Here is a 13,309-nt window from a genome sequence, read left to right as displayed (position 1 = left end):
ACTCCACAAAGCAATAATTAATCGCTTTATTGTCAATAAGAAGCACTCCTGACCCGGACCTAACAGCATCAATGAGCTGTGCCTGCTGACTTCTTTTCAAGAGGACCACCATGGGTCACAGAGGGTGATTATTATTTTCAAAAAAGGATTGGGCACATTTGGAAAAGAACTTCTTGGTTCTCTGTGTGGTACAATCCTTAAGTTGCTTCCTACAGACTTTAATTCTACCCAGCAGAGCATCATCTTGAGAAGCCTTTTGTGCTTGCTCCATGCACTGGAGATCAGCCTGGAGCTTGCTTTCTTGCTGATGCCACCCCTTCAATTTAAAGGTCCATTTAGCAATACATTGCCCCCTCAGGGAGGCTTTGAAAGCGTCCCAACATCTCACCGCTGTGAAACCCTCAGTCAGATTTTCATCCCAGAACCAGTCTATGTGCTACCCCAAGTGCTCCAAAAAGTTGTTATACTGTAGCGTACTGAGATTCAGTCTCCATGGTGGGGCTTGAAGCCACTCTGTCGGGATCGATACCTGGAGCCCTATTCGGCCATGATCCGAAATGCTGATGGGTCGGATCTCGCACAGATTCACCATGGACAATATTGGCAAGACGAGTAGCCAATTGGCATAGCTCCCATGATGGTTCGAGTAGAAAGAAAAATCTCCATTGCGGATGCAACTGCCTCCACACATCCCGCAACCAGAGCTTGTCCATCAAGACCAGACGAGTCTTTGTTTTTCTGGGAAGTGTTGCACGGGTGGAGGGAGGTGGCAGTTGTCCATGGCAGTTGCCAAGGCAACTTTAAGATACCCTCACAAAAGTCAAAAGGTCCATGTAGGGGGCACTCTGTGTAAGGACATGAGAGAAGAAGCCTGCATGATCATCAATCGGGCCATAGATGTTCAGCAGGGTGATACATTGCTGGAAAATTTGTCCCTTCACCGGGACAAAGCTCCTATCCGGGTCAGAAAGATTACTCAATGGGACGAAGGGCAGCCTTTTGTGAATGAAGATAAACACCCCCTCGAGTATAAATGGTGAGTGGTAGGCCTGCCCTACCCAACCCCGTGCCAGCTTCCCTGACTCTGTCCCATCTAAATGAATCTCTTAAAGGAGGTCAATATCCCCTCCCCCATCCCGTAACAGGTTCAACATCCTACGTTGCTTAATCGGGCCCCCCAAGCCCTGGATGTTCAATGAAATGAGCCGGATTGTAGTCATGTCAGTGGGTTAGACAACCACACGCACACACATTCCACAACGATCTGCCCAGGGCGGTGCCAGTGATCGTATCGGTCAAACCCTTCCCCCACGCCTCTTAATATTGCCAGCCCTGATGGTGCCAAAATAAACATGAGAGTCCCCCACCAGTCCAGGCCAAAGACCCCATCCAATAAAAAAACAGGAAAAACAATCAAACATTGAGCCCCCAAGTGGGGATTCCAATAAGAAAGAGAAACAGCCAGTGAGGAACAGATAGGTGAGAATCCGCAGATCTTGCTTACGTTGCGCAAACAGTAATGATCACATAATAGATCAGAACAATCGCAACCAGAGAGGGGTTAGACAAGCTACTTTGTCGAAAAACAAAGGGAACAAAAATAAAGAGCAGTTTCTGCCCTGGCTAATAACAGCGTCTGGCACTTCCCCCCCTACCGGACCATCATAGCACTTACCCCTACACCACCCACCACCTTTTCCCCTTTTTCTTTCACTGCACTTGCACACTCCGAATGTCACAAGGCCTGTGTCCCTTTCTATTTCTTCATTTGCTCCCTTGTTCCCTTCCCTTGTGGCACTTTGAAACTCTGTCTTGTTGTATTAGTGCCTTATAAATAGCCCATAAAGACAAAATAACCTCCTAACCACACCAACAGGCAGCTCACACCATGGAAGCCAAGTGCTACATTGAGTGGGTGTAACAGTCCCATCAAGTAGGCGACTTATCCTGCACCCCACCCGCCGTTGATCGCATTGGGCCCCTGGGTCATCTGCCCTTCCTCTTTTGCCACTTTGATCTCAGTTCAGGATGGTTACTCTCAAAATCTTCCTCCTTAGAGGTGGCGGCCTGAGATTCCAGGACGGGAATAGATTCAGGGCCCAGGATCTCATGCTGGCTCAGAAACTGCCAGGCCGTGGCAGGAGAATCAAACTAGTGCCACTCTCGCCCAATTGGAAGCACCATATGGCTGGGAACTTCAGATGATAGCGATGTGTTGATCCCTTCAGTGCCTCGAAGATCGGATTGAACTCCCTGCACCATTTGGATACCTCTATTGAAAAGTGATTGAACAATTGTATCTGCGCTCCGTTGAGCCGGATGGGATCATGCTGCTGGTAGGCTTTCAGGACAGATCATTTATGCTGGAAATTTAAAAATCGAATATTGATAAACCGGGGACGGGCATCTTTAGCAGGTTTCAGGATCAGCGCTCTGTGGGTTCGTTCAATAAGAAACTCCCTGGGATTACCAAGTCGGAGTGCTGACTGCCATCAAGAGCATAGAAAGCCGTCCAGGTCATTCCCTTCTGTACCCTGCAGCAATCCAACAAGACAGGCATTATTGCGGCTGCAGCGATTTTCTTGGTCGTCCAGCTTTGCCCCTAGGCGTTGTATCTCCTTGATAGCTGAATCCAGCTCCAGGACCGTATCCCACTGGTCGTCCTCCACTGGGCTGATCTGCTGTTCGTTATTCGTGGTCCTCGCTGCCTGGGCATTGAGACAGCTATTAATGTCTTTAAGTTCTTTTGCCACGTCCTTTACGGCTAAATTCGTCTTTTGCGAACGCTGGTTCAGTGTTTTGATTTGAGCCAAGATTGCTTAGAATTGTGCAGCCATATTCATGTCTCACTAGCCTGAGTCTGTGCCTCAATAGCACCCAAGTCTCAAGCAACTTCTGTTGCTTTATCCTCCATGTTAACATGAGGCAGTAATTTTCCCCTGGATGTTATTATCAATGGGCCTCATTACGAGTTAGGCAGTAAAAATCTATCATTGCCGGCATGCCGGTATGAAAGTGTCTGTGTTGGACTGCACCTGTAATGAACGGGAGATCACAAGTCCGGGTGCACACGCGTACCGGCATGCCGGTAATGGATGCACCGTCTTACCGGTAAAATCCCCCACACCCATGATAGCAGCATCAAGGAATCCGTTGAAAGCTCCCCCGGCACCGTTGGCACCCTAATTCTCCAGCATTGGATCTTTCATGGATTCACATGCTTTGAATATTCCCCGTCGTCAGGCTGGGAATCCCCGGTACATTATATAGACCCTTTCCCGTAGGAAAACTTTTTCGACGCTTATGCGTCCTATCCACCTCGTTTTGTATCATGCGTGCCCGTGCCGTCAGGACGTCATGATATAAATACAGGCCCCGCCCCCGCGCTCCCTCAGATTTCAACCGTCTTTCAAAGCAGTGGGATCTTCGTGTTACTACTAGTGATAACTAGATTGTTTTTTTGTCTGTTTCGCGTAAGCGAAGTTCAAATCTGGAGAATTATGTCTGGAAAGGCGTTATTTCGCCCATGTGCAACCTGTGGCCTCAAAAAGGTTTATGAAGGAGACGGCCACATGGACTGTATCTACTGTCTCCACCCGCACCACACGGCGGATACATGTGAGATATGCCAGGGTTTCTCCCAAAAAACCCTTAAGGACCGTAAAAGAAGGCTGGTCGACTGGCTTAATGACGGAGCGGGTGCCTACCCGGCTTCGGAAGTTGGCTCCACGGCCTCCAGGAGCAAGTCGGAGCCTCCATCGAAGAAGGTGCGGCCAGCAGAAATTCGCCCTGAGGACAAGCATAAGGGGAAACATGCTGGATCCTCCTCATCTCATAAAAAGCCCTCCTCCTCCTCATCATCTAAGACGGAGAGGCTGGCGCTGTCTAAATCCTCCTCAGGGGACCGTCCCAGGTCTTCCGTGAGTCGAGAAGCTTCAGCCGGGAAGTCGGCATCAAAATCGACAACGAAGTCTAAAGGCTCGACGACGACGACTTCCTCGTCGACCTCGGTGTCATTGACGATGCCTATTACCGTTCAAGCAGCAGCGGTTGGGATTCCTTCGTCGACGGAAACTCAGTCTATGGCTTGGCTGCCTGAGGTCTATGACCCGATCCCCCCTGAGGTCTTACTGCAGCCAGACACGGCCTGCTCGGCGGAAGGGGAAGGTGACATGGTTCTGCAGCCATTGGATTTAGGCTTACGGCCTTCCACGTCGACGACGACGGCGACGAGTGCGAGCGGGGGTATGGTACCTATATCATCCACGTTGCTGAACCCCCAGACAGTTTTGTCTCTGGATGTGCTTAATACTCTTCAGAAGCTACTACAGCGGCTGGATACCCAGTTCCCTCAACCTGGGACGTCATCGTCACTTCTGTCTGTACCTTCCGTCGACGAGCAAACTTGTACGGCTCGCTCGTCGACGAATCACCCATCGGCTCCCCAGGCGGTAAAAGATCGTCCTCGAGCTCAGGAGGAGGGTGAGTTGTCGGAGTCCGACTCTATACATGATGACTCTGGGTCAGACATCTCCCTGTCACCGTCGAGGGACCCGACATGGAATTCGGATGTAGAATTGGAGTCTACGAGGAGCCAGACACAGCCATCTCCCCCTGATGATGTGGGAGCCTTCCATGCAATGATGGGGAAAGCGTGTTCCGAATTCGGCTTGATTCCTGAGGAGCAGAGGAAAGACTGTTTCCTTTTTGACCATATGGGTCAAAGGAGAAAATCGGTATTTGCCATCCCAATCCTTGACCACGTGTGGCAAGAAGGTCTCAAAACGATGCGCCATCCGTTCTCGGAACCAGCCATAAAGGGACGGATCGAGAAAAAGTTTAAAGCTCCGGAGTCCACTCCAAAATGTCTAACATCACAGCCTTTGTCTGACTCGGTGGTGTCGGCGGCAGCAGCTAGGAAGGCCAGGGTCCAGCAAAAATGTTCAACGCCACCGGAAAGCGAGGCTAGGAGGCAGGACGCATTTGGAAAGAAGGTGCTCTCGGTCGGAGCGACGACAGTAAGAGCAGCCAATTCCTTAGCGATCGTGTCACGATATGATAGGGAAATGTGGCACAAATTAGCCCCTATCCTAGAACACCTGCCAGACGAACACCGAAAAGCAGCTATGTTACTGGTGCGGGACGGCGAGGAGGCCTCGAACCACGCTATTAATATCGCAGTGGACCTAGCAGAGTCTGGTTTCAAACAAATCAACCATGGAGTAGTGCTTCGTCGACAAGCGTGGCTCAAATGTACTACTTTCCGTCCTGAAGTACAGTACAAAGTCCTGGACATGCCATGCGAAGGGGAGCACCTGTTTGGCGAAAAGGTTGATGAAGCGCTGAAAGGGATGAAAGAAGACACGGATACTGCTAGGTCCCTCGGCGCCCTTCAAACGGGTAGAAATTTTCGCTCTTTTCGCCCTTTCAGAGGTGCTTCTGGAAACTCCCGCTTTGGAGCCTCGAGGGACCGTGGATTTAACAGGCCCTCGTACTCTTCACAAGGGTTCAGACGAGCGTCCCAGTCGGCACGTGGAAGCAGGGACTATCAAGCCTCCAGGCGGCGAGGCTCAGGTCCGTCGTCAACGAAGAACAAGCAAACCAGCAACCAATGACGGCCTTCGGAACGTCCTGGGGGGTCGAGTCTCTCATCACTTCGACCGATGGAAATGCATCACCAAAGATCGATGGGTCCTAGACACGATTCGCATGGGTCATGCGCTGCAATTCAAAGACAAGCCTCCGCGTCTTCCTCCTTTATTCTCGACACAGCCCCACCTCCAAATCCTACGACAAGAGGCGGAGCTTATGTTGCGAAAAGGGGCGGTAGAGAGAGTTCCTGTGGCACAGGAAGGCCAAGGAGTTTATTCCAGGTTCTTTGTTGTCAAAAAGCCAAACGGCAAATGGAGGCCCATTCTCGACCTGAGGGTACTCAACAAGTGGCTAAAGAGCCAAAAATTCAAAATGCTAAAACTCCAAGAGGTTATCAGATCGGTGCAACCCATGGACTATCTCTCTTCACTAGACCTTCAGGATGCTTATTTTCACATCCCAATACGCCCACGACACAGGAGATATTTAAGATTCGTCGTCGGGAGAAAGCATTTTCAGTTCAAGGTCCTCCCGTTCGGGCTCAAGTCCTCCCCCAGGACGTTCACCAAGTGCTTGGCCCCTATAGCGGCCCATTTAAGGAAGGATGGTCATCATGTCTATCCATATCTAGACGACTGGCTAATCAGAGGGTCATCCAAGGAACAAACACGAGACAGTCTACGAGCCACAATGTCCATCTTACAGGAACTGGGCTTCGCAATAAACTTCAACAAGTCCTCAGTAGAGCCTTCGAGGACCTTGGTCTTTCTAGGAGCGGAGTTTCATACGCACACAAGCCTGGTGAAACCATCCAGCGAAAGAATTCAGAAACTTCAAAACAAGGCGTCGGAATGGAGCGGCGGTACCAGAGTCTCTGTGCGCAAGTACATGTCCCTGCTAGGGACCATGTCGTCCTGCATTCCGTTAATAAACAACTGCCGTCTGTTTATGAGGCCTTGCCAGGAATTTCTAGCGGACCGTTGGGCACAGAGCAGAGGTCGCTGGTCCGACAGACTGGTCGTCGACGAACAACTAGTTCAAGCACTCGGCTGGTGGAAAGTGTCTACTCACCTAACGAGAGGGATGCCTCTACTGGAACCAGAGTTCCAAAAGACGGTGGTGACGGATGCATCGCTGAGCGGATGGGGAGCTCATCTGGATATGTTACAGGTACAAGGCCAGTGGTCTTTGCAGGAGTCCTCCCTGCATATCAACCTGCTAGAACTGAGAGCAGTGCGATGGGCTCTGAAGTCTTTTCTTCCGCAACTGAGGGACTCGGTGGTGCGTGTCATGACGGACAACACCACTACGATGTTCTACTTGAGGAAACAAGGAGGGACATGTTCCAGGTCCCTATCGACAGAGGCACAGAAAATCTGGCATTGGGCCCTTCAACACAACATACAAATCTTAGCATTTCACCTACCAGGAGTGAAAAACGTGGAAGCCGATGCCCTCAGCAGAGAAATGAACGAAGTTCACGAATGGGTGCTGAACGACCAACAACTTCAACAAGTATTCAAGGAATGGGGACACCCTTCCATAGACCTGTTTGCAACGAAGAACAACAAGAAATGCCATCAGTACGCAAGCAGATGGCCTCAGCAGGGCTCACTGGGGGATGCGTTCTCATTCCCATGGACGAACAAATTCCTGTACGCATTTCCTCCTTTTCCCCTTGTCAGGAGGACGTTGCAATGGATCCTCAGGTACCCATGTCGGGTAATTCTGGTGGCCCCATACTGGGCCAGACAAGTGTGGTTTTCAGACCTACTACACTTAGCGGCGGCGGAACCGATGAGATTCCAGAAGACCCCCGACCTTCTGTCTCGACAGGAGGGTGTCGTTTGGCATCACGACCCGGACAGCCTCAAGTTGACGGCCTGGCTCCTGACTTCGCCGAATTTGGTCGGCTAACGATTCCGGAGGACTGTCGACGTATCCTGCAAGCGGCAAGAGCACCTTCCACAAACGCCTCATACGCGTACAAATGGAAAAGGTTCTGTCAATGGTGTGAGGATCAACCAGGTTTGGCCCCGCAATCGATTAGGCCGGAACAGCTCCTTCCATACTTGCTGTTATTAGCTCAAATGGGCCTGTCGGTGTCGTCAATAAAAGTACACCTAGCAGCCATTTCCAGGTTTACTCGTCGACGGCACTCGGCACCATTGTTCAGCGACCGCCTGATTAAGCACTTCCTTAAAGGCCTCTTTCGGAGTTTCCCTCCAGAGAAGAAATTTCCACCGGAGTGGAGCCTCAATCTGATCTTAACGTCTCTTATGAAACCTCCGTTTGAGCCAATGTCATCATCGTCTCTGAAGTTTCTGTCGTGGAAATTGGCCTTCCTGGTGGCCATCACTTCAGCCCGACGTATCTCAGAAGTTCAGGCTCTAATGGTGGACCCACCATACTTACGATTTTTCAAGACCAAGGTAGTCCTAGCCACTAACCCACAGTTCATACCAAAAGCTCCTTCGGTGTTTCATAAACACTCTTCTATCGTGTTGCCTACGTTTTTTCCGGAGCCATGCTCGGGAGCGGAGCGCATGCTACACACATTGGATGTAAAAAGGGCTCTCAAGTTTTATCTTCATCGTACGCAACCGTTCAGAGAAACGAGACAGCTGTTTGTGGCCTATGGGTTGGGTGCTAGAGGAAAAGCCATTTCAAAGCAAGGACTTTCAAGATGGGTGTCATCTACCATCTCGTACTGCCATTCCAAGGCAGGGAAGCCTCTTCTACGACGGCCAAGAGCTCATTCAACTAGAGCAGCGGCATCGTCGACGGCACTGTGGGCCGGAGTCCCTCTAGGGGACATCTGCATGGCGGCTACCTGGGCGACTACACACACCTTTACCCGCCATTACTGCCTGTCGCAGCAACATGCCGAAGACACCCGGATGGGACAGGCGGTGCTTCGACACCTATTCCAGTAAGGTAAGCCCCGGCTGCGGGGTGGCATCCTGTGGAATTTATGACTGTATGTGGTCAGTTTTTTCCCTATGTAAACTATTACTGATGTATACATAATCTTAGGGAACGGCCTTTTGCGAAGAATGTATAGGGGTTTGCATGCACACCTCCTCTTGGGGGTAGTACTGCTATGTAATCTATTCAAAGCATGTGAATCCATGAAAGATCCAATGCTGGAGAAGGGAATAGTTTCTTACCTGTAACTCCATTTCTCCAGCATTGGTATCTTTCATGGATTCACATGCGCCCACCTGCCTCCCCTGATCATGCAAACCGGTTTCCCCACTACTTTGGGGGCCGAAATCTGAGGGAGCGCGGGGGCGGGGCCTGTATTTATATCATGACGTCCTGACGGCACGGGCACGCATGATACAAAACGAGGTGGATAGGACGCATAAGCGTCGAAAAAGTTTTCCTACGGGAAAGGGTCTATATAATGTACCGGGGATTCCCAGCCTGACGACGGGGAATATTCAAAGCATGTGAATCCATGAAAGATACCAATGCTGGAGAAATGGAGTTACAGGTAAGAAACTATTCCCTTATGGTACAGCTAATAACGTTACCATCAATACCGCTACCGTCATTACCAGTGCTGTCACTACCGGCACCGGAAGTAATGTCATCGCGCCCGAATAGGAAACACACCGGCGGCCATCTTAAAAATCACAATCCATTGCAATCCTCTGCAGACAGGACCTGAGCAGCCAACTTCCTAACCCCTACTGGTGCGCAATGGCGAAAGTAACCAAGAAAGGCACAGCACATATGCGAAAACCACGTTTCAGCGACAATGAGCTAAATATGCTCGCTGATACATTAGTGGAGCAGGCGGATGTGGTCTTCAGTGCAGCTCTGTGCCATGCTGCACAGCTACTGAAGAAAAGAATATGGGAGCAGACTGCCAGAAAGGTGAGTGCGGTTGGAACCACCGCACGGTCAGTAAAGAACTGCAGGAAGCGGTGGGATGACCTGTGCCTGCAAGTCTGAAACATCCTATCGGCTAACCGCAGCCAGGGTCTGGCAACAGGCGGCGGTCCGAATTCGCCCATAAACCTGTCGAGGTGGGAAGAGACTTGCAGCTCAACCATCAACATTGAGGCCATTAAAGGTGTTGGTGGAGCGGAGTATGGAGTCCCATCATCGGCTGATGAAGGTGAGTGACCCTTTGCGCACCACACAAGTCCCCCAAACACCTAACATCCAAAGTAAAACGTAGGACAAGAAATGTGAACCTGATGAGAGCAAATACATGGCCCATCATACACACATACAAACATCCCAATCGAGAAGCTGGTCCCACCACTGTCACATCAAAATGCATGCTGCATGCAGCTCCTATACCCAATACAAACCCAATACACAAACAATAATCACATTTCGCACAGCACACAAGCCACAACACACCTGTTGGCCTCACAGCAGACACCATGGAAAACATGAATACACCTGAGAGATGCCAATACTACCCCCCCCACAATCTTGCAAGCACCCTGTCCACCATGCCAACAAGCATGCAACGAACCACAAGCCCCAAACTACACAAACAACAATGAATGCATGATGCAAGTACTCCCATCACTGATGCCCTGCCTCTCTGTCCCCCACAGGCACTGATGCAGACAACGATGAGGAACATGCAGCGCTACAGCCCCGGACACCTGCCAAGAGGTGCAGGGGTCAGGATGATGGCACCAGTCCATCCACGTCCAGGGCCACAGGGAGGAGCCAAGGGGCTCACAAGGCACACACTAGTGCCCAACCGGCTGCACAGCCCCCAACACCGTTCCAACAAACACCTGCCCCTGCCCCCCTGGAGACACACATCACACAGGACAAGGCCACATCTGTGGCAAGCGACCATGATGGCACGGAGTCGGCAGCCACAAGTTCAGTTGGGGAGGTTGCTGCATCCGCACAACATAGTACCGATAAGGACGAGGGGGGTGGGGGGAGAGGGGGTGTGTGGTGCTGTTGGGGGGTGGGGGGAGGTGGGAGGCGCTGTGTGGGGGTGTGGGGCTGTTGGGGGTTGGGGGAGGTGGGAGGGCCTGTGTTGGGGTGTGTGGGGTTGTTGGGGTGTGGGGGAGGTAGGAGGGGCTGTGTGGGGGTGTGTGGGGGTGGAGGGTTCATTCATGTTGTAAATAACTTCTGTTCAATAAACCTGTTGTGAAAAAAAATCACATGACTGGACATTGCTTCTTCAGCGTGTGCCAATTTATTGCATGACAGTGTACAGTGCGAATTCATCCCCAAACCCAGTGCCCATATTCCCCCTGTCACAGTGCCCAGGTTTCCACATCCATATCATCCTCTGCATCCCAGTGCAGCAGAAACTATGGTTTATCAAAGATTGGCGCACGGCACGTCCCTCATGTGCATCGCGGTCTGGCCGATGTGCAACATCTTCTCCTTCCTCATCTTCTTCTTCACCTGGTGGTGGCTGGTCCATGTCAGGTGGCAGAGGAACGTTCCACCAGATGCACATGTTGTGCAGCATGGCACATACCATGATGATCTTGCCCACCTTCTCAGGACCGTAAATGAGTGTGCCACCCGACCTGCTGAGGCAGCGAAACCGTACCTTCAGCAGGCCAAAGGTCTGCTCTATGACCACACGTGTGCGTGTATGGGCACGATTGTAGTCCTCTTCGTGCCTGTTCTGCGGATACCTGACAGGGCTGAGAAGCCACGGCTTCAGGGGATAGCCAGCATCACCAGCATGGGAGCACAATAAGGTATGTGTAAGGGTATTTCTTCTATTCCAGTTGTGCTCAGCCTGTACATCGTTCATGCTCATATGCACTATTTTGTGAATGGCAGCAATTGACTTGACATCTGCGCAACTATCTGCCCTGTACACAACTTGGCACTCCATGGTGCTGGTCTTGGGTGACGTACACGATTTAGGGGCCTTGACATTGAAATCACCAACCACCCAGATGGAGTGACAAGGTTCATGATGTACTCACATGTGAGGGTTGTGTGGCAGAGGATGAGACCAAATGCATATTGGGCAATGTTTGATGCATTAGGCTAATGCCCAACGTGATACATCTTATTTAGTCTATCGTGCTTTTGGATAATTGTTGACACCATGCACGTGTCCCTCGATGACTTCACAACAGTCACAATAGCACAATATGATTGTTGGTAGGGTCCCCCAGTGTAGGGAAGTGTTCCTTGGATGTTGCAGGGTATAGACTTGCATGCTGGTACTCATGTGCTGTGGGTGATTCCCGCACCAATCGCACCCATGTAGGTGTTGTTCAATACTTAATGGCTCCAATTTGAGGCATCCTTGTCACATGTGTTTTCCCATTTGTATTTATCTGCACATGTTGCCATGGTGTTATGCAGTGTTACTTTCGGGGAGGGGCAGTGACAGGGAATTTCCCTTAGGGGGAATTCATACTGCGGACTCATGGAAGCATGACCTGCAAGGTGCTTCAATGTGGTCATGTGTATTCAGCTTTGTGACTGCATGATGGTGCATTGTGGTGCTGTGGGTACAGTCAGGTGATGTCCAATGGACAGATTCAGGGGTGTGCGCTGATTGTGAGTTTGACATTCACACATTGGTGTGCGGCCCGAATATGTCGGCCTCCATTTTCTGTGTCATGCATCTTATTTGTATGATTATGGGCACAGTGTTTGCCAGCATGGACAGTGTCCAGACACCCCATTGAGGACACTCCCATGGCCCAGACTATTCATGTACCCCCCACAATACCCTCCCATGGTCCAGAAGGCAGACTCACCCAGCAGCCAGGCACGTCGTGCAGCATCTCGTTCCATATAGCGGGGTATCGAGGAGTTCCACAGCACCATTGCATCATGCGTGGATCCTGGGAATCTGGCACAGCAACGTGTTATCATCTTGTTGGCATCACACACCATCTGCACATTGATGGAGTGGTATAGCTTCCGATTGCAGTACACCACCTCCACGGCATGCAGGACTACCAACTCCATGTGGGTGCAGTCAAGGGCACCGATGACATTGGACATGCCTGCAAGTGCATGAAATGCTATTGTCATTCACCTCGTGTTCTGTCCGTGGTAGGGATATGCGGGCCCTTGCGTGCTTTAGGAGTGCATCCAGCACTTGGTTTAGCACACCAGAGAAATATGGTTGCGAGATGCCATGCAGCTGCCCCACTGTGTGCTGGTAGGTGCCTGTGGACAGGAAGTGGAGCACAGACGCCACCTTCCTCAGAGGGGAGATGACGGTGTGGATGTTGATCAGGCTGACCAAGTCTTCATGTATTAGATCCACTATGGTGGTGATGGTGTCCCTGTCCAGGCGGTACAGGGTGTGGATTTGTGCTGGAGTTAAGTTGAATGGACTGGCCCTTATGCAAGGGATTGGTGGCTGCCTGCGGGGAACCACTACCTGCACTGGTGGGATTTGCTGGGGCGGTCCCATCCTCCTCCTCCTGCATCTCCTCTGTAATCCCCGGTGTACTGCCTGCTCAAGGAGTAGCAGTGCAGGCATGTCCTCCAGCTCCAGTATCGCAACTGCAAGTGGAATCATTTTGGTCTTGGAAGGGGTGTGGTGTGTGGGTGTGCTTCTTTTGTGCATGGCCAGGCTCCATTGCCTCCACCTGTGTTGATTGTGTGCACCTGTGGCAGTTGGGAACTCAGCAGTTTACTATTTACGGGTGATTCACGATGCCGGTATTGCCGGCATCATGGTAGCCCTTCTTACCGGCATCTGGATGCCAGTATGTGCATTTCCGTGCAA

At 51.1% G+C, this 13,309-nt stretch overlaps 1 protein-coding gene across 2 annotated transcripts in view; it reads left to right on the top strand.

Annotated features, from left to right (window-relative positions):
* Positions 1–13,309, top strand: part of LOC138504114 (synaptotagmin-7-like) — a 560,413-nt gene that overhangs the window by 344,789 nt on the left and 202,315 nt on the right. The gene's annotated exons all lie outside the window — the stretch shown is intronic.

The sequence above is a fragment of the Ambystoma mexicanum genome, chromosome 11, assembly GCF_040938575.1.
Source record: "Ambystoma mexicanum isolate Mex_15411 chromosome 11, UKY_AmexF1_1, whole genome shotgun sequence".
In the NCBI taxonomy this organism is placed as follows: domain Eukaryota; kingdom Metazoa; phylum Chordata; class Amphibia; order Caudata; family Ambystomatidae; genus Ambystoma; species Ambystoma mexicanum.
The sequence above is the reverse complement of the archived record's forward strand: the minus strand, read 5'-3'. Positions and strand labels throughout refer to the sequence as shown.